We start from the raw sequence: 19,291 nt of genomic DNA on the forward strand, positions 1-19,291 counted from the left end.
GGTGAGAATCCCAGCCACAGGAACTCTCATTTTATCCACACTCCACCCCTCCAGGATTCTCTCCTCTCAGTCTATGTTCCCTTAGTCCTCTGCAATGGTCCCTGTGCAAGGAAGCTCGAACATTGTTCTCCAGCCTCTCCAGCAAAAAGCCTTGCAGACACACAGGCCAGACTCGTGGCTCTGTCTCTGACCTCTGCCTCTTTGGCCTTAATGGCTGGAACTGCTGCTCTGGTTTCAGCTGTTGACATAGCTCCAGTAAGATCCTATTTGGCTTCCCGTCTAATTTCCTTCCATCTACTCCTGCCCATATCAAATCAACCCACATCTGTGTCCTCGTAACCCTCATGAGGCCCCTGAAATTCCTCCTGTGAGTAACAGGTCTTATTTCCAGGTTCTCATTGCTTCAGCTACTGTATGTGTCACCTCGCATTTTGTAATCGCTGCCTCAAGGCCAGCTGCACTGTCAGGGAAGACAGCTTTCCCATCTCTGAGACCGAAAGAACAATTCCATCCACCCCTAAGTCCCACAGCCCCCGGCTCAGCCTGAGTATAGGGGCAGACCATAGAGTGCTCGACGACCTGGGGAGGGGGCTGCTCCTCCCCTCGGGGAACTTTCAGTCCCATAAGGACATCCTGTCTTTTTCCTTGGTCAACAGTGAATCCTGCCAACTATGCCAATTGTGTTGCCAGTGGGTTTCAGCCCCGGGCAAGTTCGCTATGGATTCAATGTGACCAAAGAAAATGACAGCAAAATGTTCTTGGGGTGAAAGTGTTATACCCAACTTTATTTCCAGGTGGCAGGTCAGTCTCTAGAATCCCGTTCACTCAGAGTGAGTGCATGCAGCAAGCTGGTCTCTGCCTCTGGGCCCCTCTGTCTGCACAGCCATCCTCTGGGCCTCTGTCCTCGGTGCTGCCACCACTCCAGCCTCTGCTCTGCTCTCCTGCAGCCTTGCAGTCCTGCCGCCAGGTCGTGCCCAAAGCACTGGGCGGAGCTCTTTATATAGTCAACAGTCATGTATTGCCCACAGGTGTGCAGTGAGCTAGTCAACCAGGGCCAGGTGAGAATCCTGGCCACGGGAACTCTCATTTTATCCACATTCCCCTTTATTGCTTTTCAGACATTTACTCTTTTCCTAAAATTGCTACTTGCCGCTGTCAGGGTTTCTCTTCCCCCAAGCTGTACCCTCCTTTCTCATGCTATCTGACTGGGATCTCATGGATTTAGGTGAGTTCAGCTCCAACAGCTGATGTGATCCATGTTCCCTGCAGGTGGCAGAGAACTCAGTATATCCAAAGTAAATTATCAGGGGATGAGGCCAAGCTGAGTACCCAAGGAGAATATGAGATCAGCCGACTGTGTGGACTAGAGCCAGTGGTTTTTTTACCCTCCACCAGGACCGGTGTCGTAGGTGACAGGATCCGTACACTGATGAGTCAGTATTTGGGAAAGGAAGAGCTGTAAAAGGTGATGTTGAAGGGTTTTCTTCATAAAAACTGTAATGGTGAACTTGCTCAAAACAAATGCCTATGGTGGGCCTCATTAACTAAACATATACTGACCGATAAGCATTTGTGCCTCAGCCTCAGGTGCCATTTTCAAGTTGATGTTCATTTGGTGTTTTTAAAGGGTTGGGTTTTTTTTTTAGTATTTCAATGTTTTAAATGTTCTAAGATTTTTTAGAAAATGTGTTTCTATCTGCAGGCAGTTATGAGCCTTGGTGTTGGAGCCCAGCCTCTGGGGCCTGGACCTGTGGCCCACGTCCCTAGCGTGGAGACAGGCAGGGGGCCACTCGGGGTGGTCGCCTCAGCAACTCGGGTGCTTAGGACTAAATGAGTTTAAACAGGCAGATCCATCTCATGTGTTCACCACGAGACAGCACTGTTATGTAAATACACAGTCATTCTCAGGTGTTCTTGTTAGAGCCTCCATAGCTATGAAAGTATATTGTGGAAGGGTTTGAAGTCTGCCAGTCGCTGTGATGTGATACATTCAGTGGTCTGGTCATTTTCAGGGCTGACATTCTAACCTTTTGAAGAGTTCTTGGCACCCCATTTTCCTGCTACTCCTGTTGTGAGGTCCTTCTTGGCTTAAGGGTTTTCTTCATAAAACAGAAGGGTAAACCTCCCAGAAGCTCACAGTTCAGTAGGTCACAGACTGCGTACCCGCGCCCCCGCCCCCGCCGCTGTGTTCCGCTCACTCCTGAAGGTGCTGCTCAGCGAAGTCTGCGGCGCCTGCCCCCCACCCCCAGCCCCACGGCCGCGGCCTGAGCAGAAGGGAACGTCAGTCCGCTGAACAGGAACCAACAGAGCCCATCTGCACAGAGAAATAGGAGGCCCTGTGGTCTCAGGTAAACAGTGCATACTGCTGGGGAAACGTCAGATGAAGTTGGATGATAGTTATAAACTAGGAGGGAAAGCGTAAAGGGAAAAACCGCTCTCAAATTTGGAACAATAGGGGTCATGAGGAGACCTCCCATTTGAGGGCCCAGTCCTCTAATTAAAAATCCTATGAGATAGTTCTCTAATTTCTAAAATAGGGGTAGATGTAACGGCTAAGACTTAGGAAGGTTAAAGCAGTTGGTCAAAGGCAAATCTGTCTCTATATGCTTCCAAAATTCTTTTTTCTCTTTCCTATGCTGCAAGACAGTGCCGGAGCCCATCATCAGCCTTGGATGGATTATTTTATAAACATCTACGTCCGAGGAATAAATACCAGTAACATCGTAACTGCACATACTTGAATATGCTATGACTTTACTGGGGGGCAGGGAAAGACCAGGAAAAATATGAATTAAAACTTTTTTCTAGTTCAGGAGACCCACACACCTTCAACCCTGCACTTTCACATACAAATAGCCATGACCAAGATGCCACATGGAGGGGACTCAGAGCACCCCCTGTCCCGGAGCTCGTGCTGATGGCCTTGGCCCAGGACCCTAGCCGGCTGACCAGGGCTCTGTGCTCAGGGCCCGGGAAAATCCATATTTTACAGCCTCTCTGATAAGTAAAACTGGTCAGTTCTGTGCCAGAAGGAGATCATTTTAGAGTCTAGACTTCTGTCTCCACTCTGCAAGCACTCTTTGTTGTCCTAGAGAGTAAAAGGCAGTACATTCATTTCTAACGTTTCCAGTCATGCATAAAGCCCTTCTCAGGTGGTTTTCCAGAAGCTCCGTTTAGCTTCCACTCTTGACAGTGCTCACTGCGAACAGCACCTTTTATTGAAGCAGCTGCCATTTGCATTTCCCACATTTTCTTTTTGCACGATTTCAGCATGAGATTAGAAATAGAATAGTTTAATCAGGTGGTCCAACAGACTCCCTTCCTAGTTTTCCAAAAGGGCTCAGTGAGGGACAGAATGCTGAAAGAATAGGAAATACAGCGTTTAAACGTACCTGCCACTCACCACACCCTCAGCCCTGCCTGCTCTGATCTGTGCACAAGCCTCATACCCACTGGTCACCCTTCAGCCCCTCGGGAGCCCTGCCAGCAGGACACTCAGCCCCAGGGCACAATCTTCAAAGATCTTCTCTCCTCCCTCTACTTTTCAAAGATGTAATTATCATTCATTTGAATAATTGTTTCAAATATGCATGTGGAAGGATGAAAAGAGAGGGCAATACATTTTCATAACTACATGAAAAGCTATTCAATAAACCAAAGGAGATTTCATGGGCTTACTGTGTATGTTATCAAATTAACAAGATTAAGACATTGCACACTGCACCTGTTGTGAATGAGATCATTAACCCCCTGCGAATTCTAAAGCAGGTTGGGGAACAAAATGTGTGTCCTCATCCAAGCCCAACTTCGTGGACCGCTGAGCTCAGGGAGAAAGAGTGTGTTTGGGACTGAAGGAGGTCACTGGCCCAAGGGGGATGCAGGTTAGGGTCCACCAGTCCAGGTCCCCCCAGACTTCAGCTTCCCTCAGGCAGCAGCTCACTGGCTCTTGCTTTGCCCTATCATCTCTTCCTGGTTCAATCATCCAGAAAGACCGGGATTCTCAGCTGTAGCCCCTCACGCTCCCTAAGGAGAGGTTGCCTGGGGACACTGAGATCACCAGGTGGCGGTGGGCGTAGGGAGAGGGAAGAAAGGAATATGGCAACTGGCATTGGAAGAAGCCCTTCCATCTCTGTCACAGAATTTAACATGCAGATGTCTGATGCCACTTCCCAGAAGTAGCAGGAAATGCCAGGTGGTCAGGGAATGGGGCAGGGAACACTTAAATCTAGTCACAGCCCTGGTTGCACTTTGAAAATACGTATGTATTCATGGATTGAGCAACTGGGGCTCTAGAGGCCTGAGCAGAAGTTAGAGGAGGAGGACAGTCACCATACTTGCTTCCCCAGCTGCTAAGGAGCCCAGGGGGTGGGGATGTTCGTTGACTAACAGCCCATCCTGAGGGTCTGTTTACTCATCCGACAGGTGGCAGTGTCCACAGACTGCCTTCCTGAGCCTTTGCCCGCTGCAGGAGCCAGCACAACGTCCCCCAACTCTGCTTCAGGCCAAAGCACTGCCTCCCCTGCAACCACCCACTGATCTTCGCCCCTACGACCCTTGACCCTAGGAGACCCAGCATTTCTGAGGCCAGCTGTATCCTCCCAGTGCATTTTGAGAGACACGGCTTTTTCAAGTTCTAAAGCTACAGCGGAAAGGGAGACGATGCCTAGAGCCTTGGGCAAAGCAGAGAAGCTAACAGCAAGGACAGGGGGTGGAGGGAACGAGGGGCCCCTACAGAAGAGTTCTATCTTCCCACCTCTGAGCAGGATGAAGGAAATGGTGAGATGCCGACTATTCTCTGGTTTAGGAAAAGCAGTGTGGACTCCTGCAGCGGGCGAGGCAGTGGGCACAGCGGAAAGCGCGCGAACTTTGCAGCCAGACAGACCTGGTGCTCCCCAGCCACATTTCCATCCTGAGCAGGTCTTTAATCCTGATGCTCAGCAGCTTCCTCAACCGAAAAAGAATCTTTTTACCACCTTCCCGGGATGTCCGTGTACTAACACATCTGCATAGCACGTCCTGCACCAGAGCCTGCACATAACAGATACAGAAAGACACGGGGCCCATTTCCAGCCCCGGCCTGAGCCTTGCCTCCAGCCCTTCCCTTCCCTCACCCTCCGCACGGCAGCTCCCCAAGCACCTCGCCCGCCCGCCCGTCTGCCCTGACTTGGTAGCGGCCTCTTCCTGCCGTGTCTGCCTCCTCCCTCTTCCTAGTAGCTACACCGGAGCCACACGGGAGTTAACCTTCTAATGACGCACTTCCCAGAGGCCTTCAAGACCCCCCACCTCCCGCCCCAACTACACACACTCTGCCTGTATGATGAAGCCAGAATCCTTGTAACCTTCAAAGCCGGCCCATCAGGGGGACACGGCCGGGTGCACCGCCTGCCCCCACACCCACTGCAGGCCTGCCCTTCCCGCAGCACGCGTGCAGCACTGATTCCTGCAGGCCGGGTCCTGCAGCCTCATCCGCAGGAGTAACTCTCCATCTCTGCTTCCCCAGCAGAGACAAGGGCGAGGCTCCGCAGAAACGCCAGCAGCTCCCTCGGCCTTTCTCATGGCAGCTCGGCCCCCGTCGCTGAGGGCGGACCGCCATCCGAGGAATCGCTTGCCCACCCACTCACTGCCTCTCTCCCTCTGCCCAGCCACGTGTGCCCCAAGAGCAATAGCTGTGTTGGGTTCAGTTTTTCTCTTTGACTAATTGATTCATTCGGCAACTGCAAAATTAGCAGTTGGTAAGTAGGGTGCTGAGGAAGACTATTATGCAGAGAGAACTAATGGTTACCACCCCGAGCTTCATGTTCAGGGCTATATTTAGCTATTATCTCATTTGGCTTCAGCCCTTGAGGAGCTCAGTCTAAGGGGAACAAGGGAAGCAGTCCAGAATGCTTGCAAACAATGATGATGCTGTGGGCAGATGGGGACATTTCACAGAGAAAGTGACCTTGGACCTGGGTCCCAGAGGTTGATTGATTAAGGGAGCAGAAAACATAAATGTCAGAAGAAACCATGCACAAAAGCAAAGCGGCCTGGCACAGCACTTTCCAAGGATGGAGAAGTTTAGAGAGTAGACAAAGTCTGAGTTATGGAGGGGAAACTGGGAGTTACACCGAGGCCAGATGGCCGTGTCTGGCTCCTGAAGACGTCTGGGGCTGGGGTCCCCGCAAATAGGCAATACTGGGGCCAGTAAAAATGCTGGTGGTTTTTAAATAGGAACTAAATGGTAGATCACAGTTTTGAGGAGGATGATAGAACTAGAGGCAGGTCAGCAGGGGGGCACTGTTGCAATCGTCCATCCTTGCCAAAGTGCAAACAAGACCAACTTGCGAGCAAGGGGAAGAGGAGCTGGCGCAGGGCACGCCTCAGAGGCCGAAGCAAACCCAGCTGCTACTGGGTGATGAGGGGCCAGGGTTTTGCCACATGTCTGTCCATGAAAGTAAATCGTGTGCCTGAGGCAGAGTAGCAACCAACACCACCTTGTGAGGTGTACCGCAGCAAACACCGATGCCTGCTCCTGCCCTGGCCCATAAATGACCCCTAGAACATTAAGTAGTCATCTTCCCAATTCCATTCTTGACCCCCAAACCCATTTTCCACAGAGCAACCAGAATATTCTCTTAAAATCATACAGAAGGTCATTAAAAGTGTAAAGAAACCTCTGCTGAAAACCCCGCAGTGCGTTTGCGGGTCGGCTTGGACACACTTCCTGCTTTAGGCCTCTACACAGGTCGGGAGGAAAGCTACCCAGCCGCAACCTTTGAGGCAAACGTATAGATCTGCTTTGACCTTCAGTTCTCAGCATTCCATACACAGGCCAAGCTGCACCCCATCCTGTTCCCTCAAACTGCCAGCGCTTCCCTTGTCAGCACCACCTGTGGACCTGGACTTGTTTCTCCCATGCCTCACCCTTCGGAACCTTCCCCACCCCGCAGGCCAGAGCTGAGACTGCTCCACAAAGGGCGCATCCCCTGCTGACACGCTGGCCATCCCCTTGCTAAGGGCAGGTCCCCTCCCTTGTTACCTGCCTCCCGCAGGCTACTTCCGAGAAACCAAAGAGCATGATGCTCGCCCTCTGCTCTGTGGGATGCCAGCTCTTCCACTGGTCTTTTAGCTATTTCTCCCACATACTCTACCCCACCCGTCTCAGGGTGTCACTCCCCCTGCCCGGTTTCCTCCCCTCAGGTGCCTGCTTGGACCCTTCTCTCACTTCTTCATGTCCACACTCATTGTCACCTTCTCAGTGAAGACTTAATGACTGCTAGTTATAAAATTGCAACTCCAGCACTGTCTCTATATTTACTCAGTGGCATTTACCACCATCTGACACACCACATAGTTGATTTATTGCTCATCTCCCAATTCTGGAGTATTAACTTCGTAACAGCCAGGACTTGATTTATATGGTTGCTTAGTAAATGTATGATGAATGAATAGACAAAGCTCCTTTGTTGCCCCATTCCAGGCATTACCTTAGAATGTGTCTGAATCTGAGCGAGCAAAACTTAGGGGGTGGCTGGGGCCAGGCTACACACCTACACACACTCACATTATGGTTGGGGGCTGTGGGTCCTCAGGCCTGGAGCTACTTAAGTTTGGCCCCTTCCCTGTATCCCCCACTTCCACTGTCCTGGGGGCATCTAAAGGAGGTTAGCTGGCAGAGCCTCAGTGCTTGGATAAGAATGGGGCCATGACCCTGTGCCCCAGTGTCACAGTGTGTAGATCTGAAGGGTATTCCCAGAGATGGCAATGGAAAAACTCAGCACCAGGGCTGTGCATCCAGAGTTGAGCTATCATCTCCCAACAGAACAAGAAAAGGGAGCTGTCCGAGGTCCTGTTATCGCACATACCAGAGTGATATTTACCAGGGCAGAGTCATTGAGCTCTACCAAACTCAGCAGCAGCCTGAAGAGAAGGGCAGCTTCTATCCTCAGACTTTGTTAGTTGCCTCAGACCTAGGCCAGGACACACCAAGGAATCAATTCTTGACTGTGTACAAGCACTTACTACCCACACACTGTAGGCCCACTCCTTGTGCCTCTAAAAGCGCTCCCTCTGCCTTCGTTGTAGGCTTTTGGTCTAGTCCAGAGTGCAGGGGAAGGTGACAGTGGGACGTGCCTCCATGCAACAGCTAGGCTCCTTGTGCAAGCAGCTTTCTTGGACGGAAAAGTTGCAATTTCCAATTCTATCATGAGTAATCAGCCTTTCATTCTCCCTTGCTCTGGGCATAATGGATGGCCCTAAATAGTTGTCAAATTAATTAATAAAGAAATGATATTCTGTCAGTAATGCTCTTCCTCATTGCCACATGCAATCAACTCTCAGAACTTATACCAAGCCCCTTCATTTCTACCTTGAGGGCATCTACTGGTATGAGTCCCTTGGGACTTGGAGAGCAGGCTGCTCCAGGACAGCAGGCACATTACTAGCATGGCTGCATTAATTTAAGCCAGAAGGAACTGGTAGTGGGTTCTGAGCACCTACCAAGAATCTGTCTGGGGAGAAAAAAATACATGTTATAGAAATTAATTCATTCTTAGAAGGAGGTCCAAGATGATGGTGTGGAAAGAGCCTGAACTCACCTCCTCCACTCACCTCCATAATACCAAATCCACACCTACACACAGAGCCACCCCTCTGGAAGAAGGACTGGGGGCTACATGAACAGCTTTTGCACGAAAAAAGAATAGAGGGATCACACAGAGATCGCAGGAGAGATGGAGACACGGTGATGATAACACCTCCCCCAACACAGCAACCTGCAGTAGAGTGAGATGTCACTACAGGATCTGTACACAGATTCACCTGCCTTGGGGCACAAAAAAGAAAAAACAAACGAACATGGTTTAAAGGGAAACTAGACTATAAGTAAAGGAAAACAACTTACTAAACTAGAACACCAGCCGGGGGGCTATTGCTAGAACTCTTTATGGGATTAGAGGTATTAGTGAGTTCCTCTTCACACATTGATAACACAGATGGGAGCAGGATCTGGACACTTCAGCCAGCTGACCACCCTTCCCCAGAGCAGCTCCAGACATTCCCTGTGGCAAAGGCCCCAAAACATGTCCACTGAGGTTCAGCAGTCCCACCAAGGAAGCACCAGTGCAGCACATACCAGGTCACCCCTGGCCCACATCTGTCTGACCCCTTTCCTCCCACCAGGCATCCCTGCATGGAGTACCCCAGGACTCCCAGTCCCCACTTGCCTGGCATTTAGCTAGCCAACCAAAGTTGCCAGGTATGTACAGTCTGCCCAGGGGATGTTCCTATACAAGGTCATGCCTTCAAGGCTGGGAGAAGCAGCTCTTTTACCTAGTTTATAGAACAAACACAGAAAGTTAAACATAATGAGGTGAACAGGCTCCAAATAAAAGACCAAGACAAAACTTCAGAGAAAGGACTAAATGAAATGGTGTTAAGCACTCTACCTTAGAGTTCAAAATGCTGGCTATAAGGATACTAACTGGACTTGAGAGAAGAATGAATGAACTCAGGACTTCAACAAAGACATAGAAAATATAAAAAAGTACCAATCACAGTTAAAGAATACAACTAATGAAATGAAAAATACACTAGAAGAAATCAACAGCAGATTAAAGGATGTGAAAGAACAGATCAGTGACCTGGAAAACAGGGTAATGTCAAGCATTCAAGCTGAAGAGCAAGAAGAAAAAGGAATTTTTAAAAAAGAAGATAGATTAAAGGACCTCTGAGACAACTAAATCATACTAACACCCCCATTATAGTAGTCCCAAGGGAAGAAGAGAGAAAAGGGTGGAAAATTTATCTGAAGAAATAATACCTGAAAACTTCTGTAACATGGGGAAGGAAACAGACATCCAGGTTTAGGAAACAGAGAGTTCCAAACAAGATAAACCCAAGGAGGTCCACACTGAGACACATAATTAAAATTTCAGATTAAGATTAATAGAGAAAGCAGCAAGAGAAAAGCAACTAGTTACATACAAAGGACACCTCATAACTATCATCTATCCACTGATTTTTCAGCAGAACTTTTATGGGCCAGAAAGGAGTGGCATGACTCATTTGAAATGCTGAAAGGAAAAAAACTACTACCACAAATATTCTACCCAGCCAGGTTATTATTCCAAACTGAAGGAGAGATAAAGAATTTCCCAGAGAAACATAAGTTAAAGCAGTTCACCACACTAAACAGGCCTCGCAAGAAATGTTAAAGGGACTTATTTAAGCAGAAGAGAAGAGATCATAACTAGAAGAAATAAAATGATGAAAGAAAAACTTTCAAACATATTTCCAAGGGAAAAAAGCAAACATATAATAAAGGTAGTTAAGTATATCAGTCACTTAAAAGCTCGTATGAAGGCTAAAAGACAAAAGTAGGAAAATAAATTATACCTAAAATTTTAGTTAATGGAACCACAGAATAAAAAGTATAAAGATGTTGTTTCCTTGAAAAGATAAACAAATTGATAAACCTTTAGCCAGACTCATCAAAAAAAAGGACTCAGATAAAATCATTAATGAAAGAGAAGTTATAGACAAAATCATACATATAAAAATGACTATAAAAGATTATTATGCAAAATTATATGCCAAAAAATTTATTTCTTCTAGAATAAATAAATTTCTAGAAGCATATAACCTTCCAAGACGGAAACAGGAAGAAATAGAAAATCTGAACAAGTCGATTACTACTAATTAAATTGAATCAGTAATAAAATGATTCCCAACAAAGAAGAGTCCAGAACAAGATAGTCACAGGTAAATTCTACCAAGTATTTAAAGAAGAGTCAATAACTATCCTTCTTAAAATATTCTAAAAAATTGAAAAGAAAAATGCTTCCAAATTTATTCTCTGAGGTCAACATTATCCCCCATACAAGACAAGACAAAGGAAAATAAGAAAATTACAGACAAATATCCCTGATGAACATAGATATAAATACTCAAGAAAATATTAGCATACCGAATTAAAAAACATATTAAAAATATCACTCACCATGACCAAATGCATTTATTTCAGGGATACAGGATGGTTCAATATCCACAAATCAGTCAATGTGATACTGCACATAAACAAAAGAAAGGATAAAAAACATAGGATTGTCTCAATAGATGGCAGAAAAAGCATTTGAAAAAACTCAACTTACATTCATGATAAAAATTCTGAACAAAATAGGTATAGAATGAACATACTTCAACACAGTAATGGCCATATATGTTAAAACAACAGCTAACATACTCAGTGGTGAAAATCTGAAAGCTTTTTCTCCAAGATCAGGGATAAGACAAGAATGCTCACTCTCACCATTTTTATTCAACAGAGTACTAGGGGTCCAGGTCACAGCATTGTGACAAGAAAAAGAAATAAAAGCCATCTGAACTGGTATGGAAGAAGTAAAACTGTCACTATTTGCAGATGACATGATATTATATAAAAACCCCTAAAGACTCCACCCCGAAACTATTAGAATTCATCAGTGAATTCAGTAATTGCAGGATACAAAATCAATATACAGAAATCCATTACATTTTTATATACTAATAAACAGTGAGCTAGCAGAAACAGAAATTAAGAAAACAATCTCATTTACAATTGCATAAAAAAGAATAAAATACTTAGTAATAAGTCTAATCAAGGAGGTGAAAGAACTGAGCTCTGAATATGATTAAGACACTGATGAGAGAAACTGAAGATGGCACAGATTAATAGAGAAGTGCTCCATGCTCATGGATCTGAAGGATTGATATTGTTTTTAAATGGCCATAATACCCAGAGAAATCTACAGACCAATGCAATACCTATCAAAATAACAATGGCATTTTTCACAGAACTAGAGCAAATAATTCTAGAATTTTTATGGAACCCAAAAAGACCCTGATTAGTCAAAGCCATCTTGAGAAAGAACAACAAAGCTGGAGGTATCATGCGCCCTGATTTCAAACTCTATTACAAAGCTGTAGTAATCAAAACAGTAAGTTACTGGAACAAGAAATGGACATATAGATCAGTGGATTAGAATAGAGAGCCCAGAAATAAATCCACAGTTATATGGTCATTAATGACAAAGGAGGCAAGACTATATATAATAGGAAAAAGACAGTCTTTACAATAAATGGTACTGAGAAAACTGGACAGCTACGTGCAAAAGAGTAAAACTGAACCACCATCTTAGTCATACACAAAAATAAACTTGAGATGAGTTAAAGACCTAAATATAAGACCTGCAACAGTAAAACTTCCAAAAGAAAATATAGGCAGTAGACTCTTGGACATCTGCATTAGAAATTTTTTTCTGGATCTGTCTCCCCAGACAAGGTAAACAAAAGCAAAAAAACCAAGTAGGACTACATCAAACTAAAAAGCTTCTGCACAGTGAAGGAAACCATCAAGAAAATGAAGTGGCAACCTATTGAATGAACGAATATATTTGCAAATGAGATACCCAACAGGAAGTTAGTATCCAAAATATAGAAGAACTCACATAACACCAAAACAAAGACAAAAACCAATTAATCCAATTAAAAAATGGACAAAGGGCCTGAACAGACATTTTTCCAAAGAGGACATACAGATGGCCAGTAGACATGTGAAAAAGATGCTCAACACCATTTATCATCAGGGAAATGTAAATAAAACCACAATGATATATCGCTCACACTAGTTAGAATGGCAAATATCAAAGAGAAGAAATAACAAGTGCTGGTATGCATGTAGGAAAAAGAGAACCCTTGGGCCCTGTAATGGGAATGTAAATTGTCAAAGCCACTATGGAGGAAAGCATGGAGGTTCCTCAAAAAATTAAAAATAGAACTACCACATGACCCAGTAATTCCACTTCTGAGTATTTACTCTAAGAAAATAAAATAACTAATTTGAAAAGACATATGCACCCCCTATGTTTATTCAGCATTATTTATAATATAGAAACAACCTAAACATCCATCAATAGGTGAATGGATAAAGAAGATGTGGTGCATATATACAATGGAATATTACTCAGACATAAAAAAGAATGAAAATTTTGCCATGTGTGACAACATGGATAGACCTAGAGGGTATTATGCTAGGTGAAATATGTCAGAGAATGGCAAATACCATATGATTTCACTTATACGTGGAATAAAAAAAAAAACAGAAATAGACTTATAAACACAGGGACTTGCCACAGGGGTGAGGGGTGGGGGAATGGCAAAATAGGCAAAGGGGATAAACAAGTACAAACTTCCAGCTATAAAATAAATGTCACAGGGATGAAAAAACAGGGAATATAGTTAATTATATTGCAATATTTTTGTATGGTAACTACATGTGGTGAATAACATATGTAATTGTCAAATCACTATGTTGTCCACTTGAAACCTATACAATATTGTATGTCAGCTATACTTTCATTTTTTAAAAATGAATTCATTCTTTTGGTGCAGAAATTCAAGTCCAGAGAGGTTAAATGACCTGCCAAAGTCACACAGCAGAAAATGGTAGAGTTGGAATTAGAGTGAATCTCTCTTCAGACCACGGAGGCCCGTCCACTGTGAGGACGGGGACTAGCACAGGTGACTCAACCGCCTCACCAGAAAAAGCAGTGCCTGAGAAGTCTGTGGGGTTCCTGATGCGAGGGGCCTGCCTGCACACGCCTCCTCCCGAGGCAGCCTAGCCTAAGGCCGGTGCGCGGCCCGTGGGCGGTGAGGGGGGCGTCAGGGAGAAGCTCCGCTCGGGACTTCCCTCCTCTGCGCCCCTGAGGCTGGGGAGCAGCCCCATACATCGCCCCGGACCCCTCTTCCTCCGCCAGCACTCCGCCGCCGGGGCATTTCGGCACCTCGTTTCTCTTGGTGTCACCGGCCCCCCAGGGTCCGGGACGCAGACCGTCGGCCCCGGGCCAGCCTGGCGCGGTCCGCAGTGGCTGTTCCCTGGCCCGGCCCCCGTCTGGGGGCAGGAGGCGGCCGGCGGCCGCGGCGGGAGCGGCCCCGAGGCCGGCCGGGAGGAGGGGGGCGCACCGGCCTGGCTGTGAGCCGGGTTCGCGCAGAGCACAAGCACCACGGAGCGGTCCCGAGGGCGGGAGGCGCCGCGAGGTCCCGGGCCGCGCGGGCACCTGGCGCTCCTGCGCGGACAGCGGCGGATGGCCTGGGGGCCGAAGGGCCGTGCGTGGGCAACACGGCAGACCTGGCGGAAGCGGTTTGTAAAAGCTCACGAGTTTGTTGAGTAAAAGCAACCAGATGCTGAAAAGTACATGCCGAATGGCTGCCCACAGACAGCCCCACACAGGGAACCGTATCTCTGGTTACACCCCCAGATGCCCCTTACCCTCGGAGGGCCTAATAACCGAGAAAAGCATAGGCTGGCTCCGGGGGGGTCCACGTCCTGGTTCTGCTCTGGCACTGACTCCCCTGTTGTATTCAGTCTGTAAAAATTCTTCATGCTGTCCACTAATCTGCAAATGTTTGTATTTTATCTTTCAGTGAAAAATGTTTTAAATGCAGTAACCTCATCATTATAGAAAAGCCCCAGTTAAATGTTTATTTGTGCTCTACAAGGTTCATCGAAGGAGAACTGCACACACCTCTTGGATTGTTTTTAAATGACCACTTTAGGGCTGATCTATGGCTGGCATTAATTCATCTCATGTTCTACTTAGAACAGAAATGGGAATAATCCAAAACCATGTGTTTCTCCCCAAGGCCGTGGGCTAGAAGATACTGATTTGTGAGACGTACTCATACTGCCAGGAAATGTCTGCCAGATACAGGTTGGCCAAGGACGCCCGGCTGATTCAGCCAGCCTTGGGGACAGTGGGTTCCGGAGACCGAGGGCACCTATAAACAGCACTCCTCTCTGCAAGCGCTCCAGGGCCCTCTGAGTGTGGTCCTCAGGCCAACAGCTGCTGCAGCCTTTCTTGGGATCGTTAAAGATGCAAATGCTTGAGCCCCATCCCTGACCTTGAGCCAGAAACGCTGGGAATGGAGCCCGCCATCTATCCACCCACAAATCCTCCAGGTGCTTCTGATGCACATCAAAGTGAGAATCACTGTGCTAAACCAGCTGAGAATTGAAGCAAAAGAATAAGCAGGGGAGGCCATAAGGTCGCCTTTATCGTGGAGAAAGCTAGTGCTGGAGAAGGAGGCTTACACCATGGCAACTGGGCTCCCTGACGCGGAACCACACATCAGGCAGGCGCATCCCTGTGCTGCAGGGGCCCTGGCCCGCTGCTGTAAAACTACGGCCCAGAGGGCCACCCTGTGTGCTGCATGCAGACAGCCAACTGCCAATAGGAAAAGGGGAGAAAAGGATGGGGTACCCAGCTCCTCACCAGACTCACCAATCAAGCAACTCTCCCACCCTCCTGGAAAGGGACTGGGGGCAAAGGGCAGGAGTGTTGAGCTAAAGAACATTGTGTTTGTGCTGCAGGAGGCACTGTGCCCAACAATGTGCTCTGAAGAGTGGGTGTGGATTGTTAGTGATGGGAGGGGACCAGCTTTTCTCCCTCTAGGGTTGTGTGGATAAAATGAGAGTTCCTGGGGCCAGGATTCTCACCTGGCTGTGGTTGACTAGCTCAATGCACACCTGTGGGCAATACATAGCTGTTGACTCTATAAAAAGAGCTCCGCCCAGTGCTCTGGGCACGACATGGTGGGAGGACTGCAAGGCTGCAGGAGAGCAGAGGACAGAGGCCCAGAGGACGGCTGTGTGGGACGACTGTGCAGAGAGGCCCAGAGGATGGCTGTGTGGGACGACTGTGCAGAGAGGCCCAGAGGACGGCTGTGCTGGCTTGCTGCATGCAGACTCACTCTGAGTGAACGGGATTTTAGTGACTGACCTGCCACCTGGAAATAAAGTTGGGTATAACCCTTTCATCCCGAGAACATTTTACTGTCAATTTCTTTGGTCACACTGAATCCATAGCAAACCTGCCCGGGGCTGAAACCCATTGGCAAGACAGGTTGCTACACCTCTGTCAGCTTTGCTTGACCAGGAATAAAGTACAACAGTGGTACAACAGTGTGCAAGGTCCAAAGTGGCTTCTTGTTCTGAGGTTTCACCCTCCCACCCACCTGTGCCAGTGACTAGTGCAGACTGCAGTCTTTCTACCTCTGCAGAGGAGAGCCCAGGAAGAAATCCAGCTGAAAGAATGTGAAAAGTGATGGCAGAGGATGTGTGCCCTCAGAAGCAGAGTGACAGGGCGGTGCTTAGACTTGTCATTATCTTAATGTGTTTCTTAGCATTTGAAAATAAGTGATCTACGTGACTCTCCTCTGCTTTCAGTTGCTCATTTTTGCCAACCCATGACCTTCCTCTTTAGTATTTAAAGTATGCTCTTCCCTTTCCCTTCCCAAAGGAGGACAGACTCAAAGAACAGAAAGTATCTTAGAAATCACTGAGTCCAAAAACCTCATTTTTCTATCAGGCAAAGAGAGGCCCATAAAGCTGGAGTGACATGTCCAAGATCTAACCAGTGGCAGAGCCACGACCCATGTCCAGTTTTAAGACCCACAGGCTGAAAATCCTCAGTCCTCCACAGCTCCATAAACAAGCTTATAAACTGGTGGTTTATATCCAGCATTATCTGCAATGAGGCTTCTCTCTTACCACACCAGAAGCAACTGATAACTTGTCAGGTATCTTTCCTCCTAATTTCCCCGTGTCACCAGTCCTGGCTAGGCAAGTGCCTGTGTGACAAGTTTCGCCTACTGGCATCATAAAGGGCTCTGCTGTGGAAGGCAGCAACCCACACTGAGCCTTCTTTATCTTTTGACCCTGAGCCTCAGGTTCTGAGATGGATCTATTAAAAAGTGAAAGTAAGAAAAGCCCTGGTAGGATCATTCAGATAGTTATCTGACCAGAGGTTCCGAGGGCTCAGCAGGTCCTCAAGTGCTTGCATAAAAAGTAGTCTTTCTAGCGCTGCCTGCAAACCCCTGCCCCAGGGCACCCAGCTTCCAGTCCCACTGGGTCCCAGGTCTTACACCTGAGTGGTTTTACACCAACTTCCACTTATAATCAAGAAGATGCCTGAGAAACAGCAACTTGATGAGAAACCACAACAAAGTCTGTGGTTATCTTTTAAGTTATAAAAATGCCTGATAACCAAAAACTTAAGATAAATGATGGCACCAGTTTGGCAACGACTGTCCCCTGATAGTATACAGACAGTATTATTTCTGCCAAATAAAAAGGTTATTTGCTTGTGTGTCCGCTCTAGGAGGACTCTGTTTCTAAAACAATTAGATTTACCTGGCGCCCTGGAAAACCAGGGCCAGGTGGAAAATTTGATCTCATGACGGCCTATTTTGTGTTTTTCTGAAAATCTCTCAGGCATACCTTTGTGCTTGGCAGGTACGTACCTGCCATATAATTGCAACACAATACATTCTTGAAGGAGGTAAGAGTGGCTATGAAAACAGCTGACTCATCACAAACAGTCTGTCACCCAGTCCTCTAAGCTTCAGTCCTTAGATGTTCAAGCCAAGTCAGAGAGCGAATTAATAATGCTGATTCATATGCCAACTCGGCCACTGTGCGCCTCAACCTCCTATCTCCAAACACTGGCCAACTCCAAACTAACTCAGTGAAATCAGAGAGGATGAGGACCTGAGATGGGGCAGGCCAGCCCTGCCGGTCAGTAGGGCAATTCCTTGAGGATGTGGTATTCACTTCCTACCGTTAGGTTGCGGAATCAAGTGGAAAGGCGTGCCCCACGCTGAGGTTAGAATATATTTATTGCTACATTTATATACAATTATACAAACAGTCCAGACAGGAAAGGGAAAGTTGTATCAATTTCTCCAGATTCCACAGATGTGGGCAAATGAACAGAGCTGTACATCACTGAGTTTCATCTCAGTTCAAAACCAAAAATAAACCACATACATTTTTTGAAAAAGTGGAAAATTCTTGGAAATTCTCTCCATTTATCCCTCCTTACAAGCTAGTCATGCAGAAAGAAAGTGGTTTCTTGGAAGCTGATGCCTGCAGGCATCTATTTGGGGGATGGTGCCTTGAAGACAGGATGCAGTAGATGCTGGCTTGGGGCTGCAGGATACAGTGCAAATTCCCAAGTCCTGACCCATCTTCCTAAGGCCTGTCACTGCAAGGGCAATTGAGGGGTGTTGGAGAGAGAGAGAAAACAGCAAGAAAGGGGGAACCAACAGTTAAGTAAGATGTGGAAAGACCTGTCAGCAAGAGCCCTGGGGAAGGGAGAACTCATCCATCTGGTTCCAGCCGAGATTCTGGACTTCGGGGGATACGCACATTCAAAACATCAGGCATGTCTTGGTGTGTCCGTATCCTAAACTCACCGTATGTTAGATGCCAGGGACCTGCAAGAAGGCACAGAAAGTGAACAGGAAAGTTAGCTGAGAAGAAAACTGAACTTAAATATTACCATAATGGGGTTGAAAAGGGCATGACCCTAAACACCTTCCCACATTTCATAAGTAACATTTAGCCAAGGTTGACTTAACCATTGAATCACGAAGGGAGGTGGAAAGCTGCTAGGGAAATGCGATGACAACAGTTCCCACCAGAGCAGAGGTGGCTCCCAGATGCCACACTCTGACCTCAGCCCAGCTGGAATTAATTTTTAGTGTCAAAGGGAATCTAACATAGATCTTGCGCATTCAGATCCAGAATTATGATGTGGATATGAGATTGTGGTATAAACACGTTTCCTTCTGTGTTACAGGCATATAAGCCTTTGTGATGTGAACCTCAAAAGAACCAGCTGAGCTAGTGGGGGGTGTGCCCAAGGTGTATTCACCTTATTTACACCAGCCCCTCTTACCTACCTCAGGCCACTACCCATCCCAGGGGTCCAGGAAAGAGTATCTGCAGATGAGGTCTAGCATGCCCCCAAAGCTAAAATCAGCCTAGCACCTCAGAGAAAGGAAAGGACAAAGCCTGAAGAGTGACAGCAAGAAGCCTGTGGGCCTGGATACCCTAGACTACCAGGGTAGAAGCTCATTAGGAATTTGGATACAGCCTGGTACCCGAGGCTGGAGGGCGTTCTTTCCCTGAAGAAACCAGCCAGCCAGAGCTTGCCCACGGCTATAGATGTTACTTCTGATTCCTCACCACCATGATCTGACAGGCCCACCTGGTCATTACAGTTCTGATGGAAAAACGATAAGGACAGTGGGAGAAGGGCTGGGAAACCACACAGAAGTCCCTAACCTTTTTCTTGAGTCAACAACATAATCAACCACGGAGCGGCCCAGCAGTATTTCTGAGGCTGCCAACTATATGACCTTTCAAGCTGAAGGATGTGACAATTGCCAGCTCCCTTGATCCTTTAATAATCCATGGGTAATTTAAAATCTC

The 19,291-nt window shown here is 47.0% G+C and overlaps 1 protein-coding gene across 3 annotated transcripts in view; it reads right to left on the bottom strand.

Moving 5' to 3' along the window:
* Positions 1–17,673: 17,673 nt before the first annotated feature.
* Positions 17,674–19,291, bottom strand: part of RDX (radixin) — a 91,314-nt gene continuing 89,696 nt past the window's right edge. For 2 of the 3 annotated variants that reach the window (XM_036895711.2, XM_057491089.1), the window contains one exon: positions 17,674–18,291. The gene's annotated coding sequence lies outside the window, so the exon portion shown is untranslated. The remainder of the gene's footprint in view (positions 18,292–19,291) is intronic. The other variant, XM_036895713.2, reaches the window with a different exon arrangement.

Source organism: Manis pentadactyla, chromosome 13 (assembly GCF_030020395.1).
Source record: "Manis pentadactyla isolate mManPen7 chromosome 13, mManPen7.hap1, whole genome shotgun sequence".
In the NCBI taxonomy this organism is placed as follows: domain Eukaryota; kingdom Metazoa; phylum Chordata; class Mammalia; order Pholidota; family Manidae; genus Manis; species Manis pentadactyla.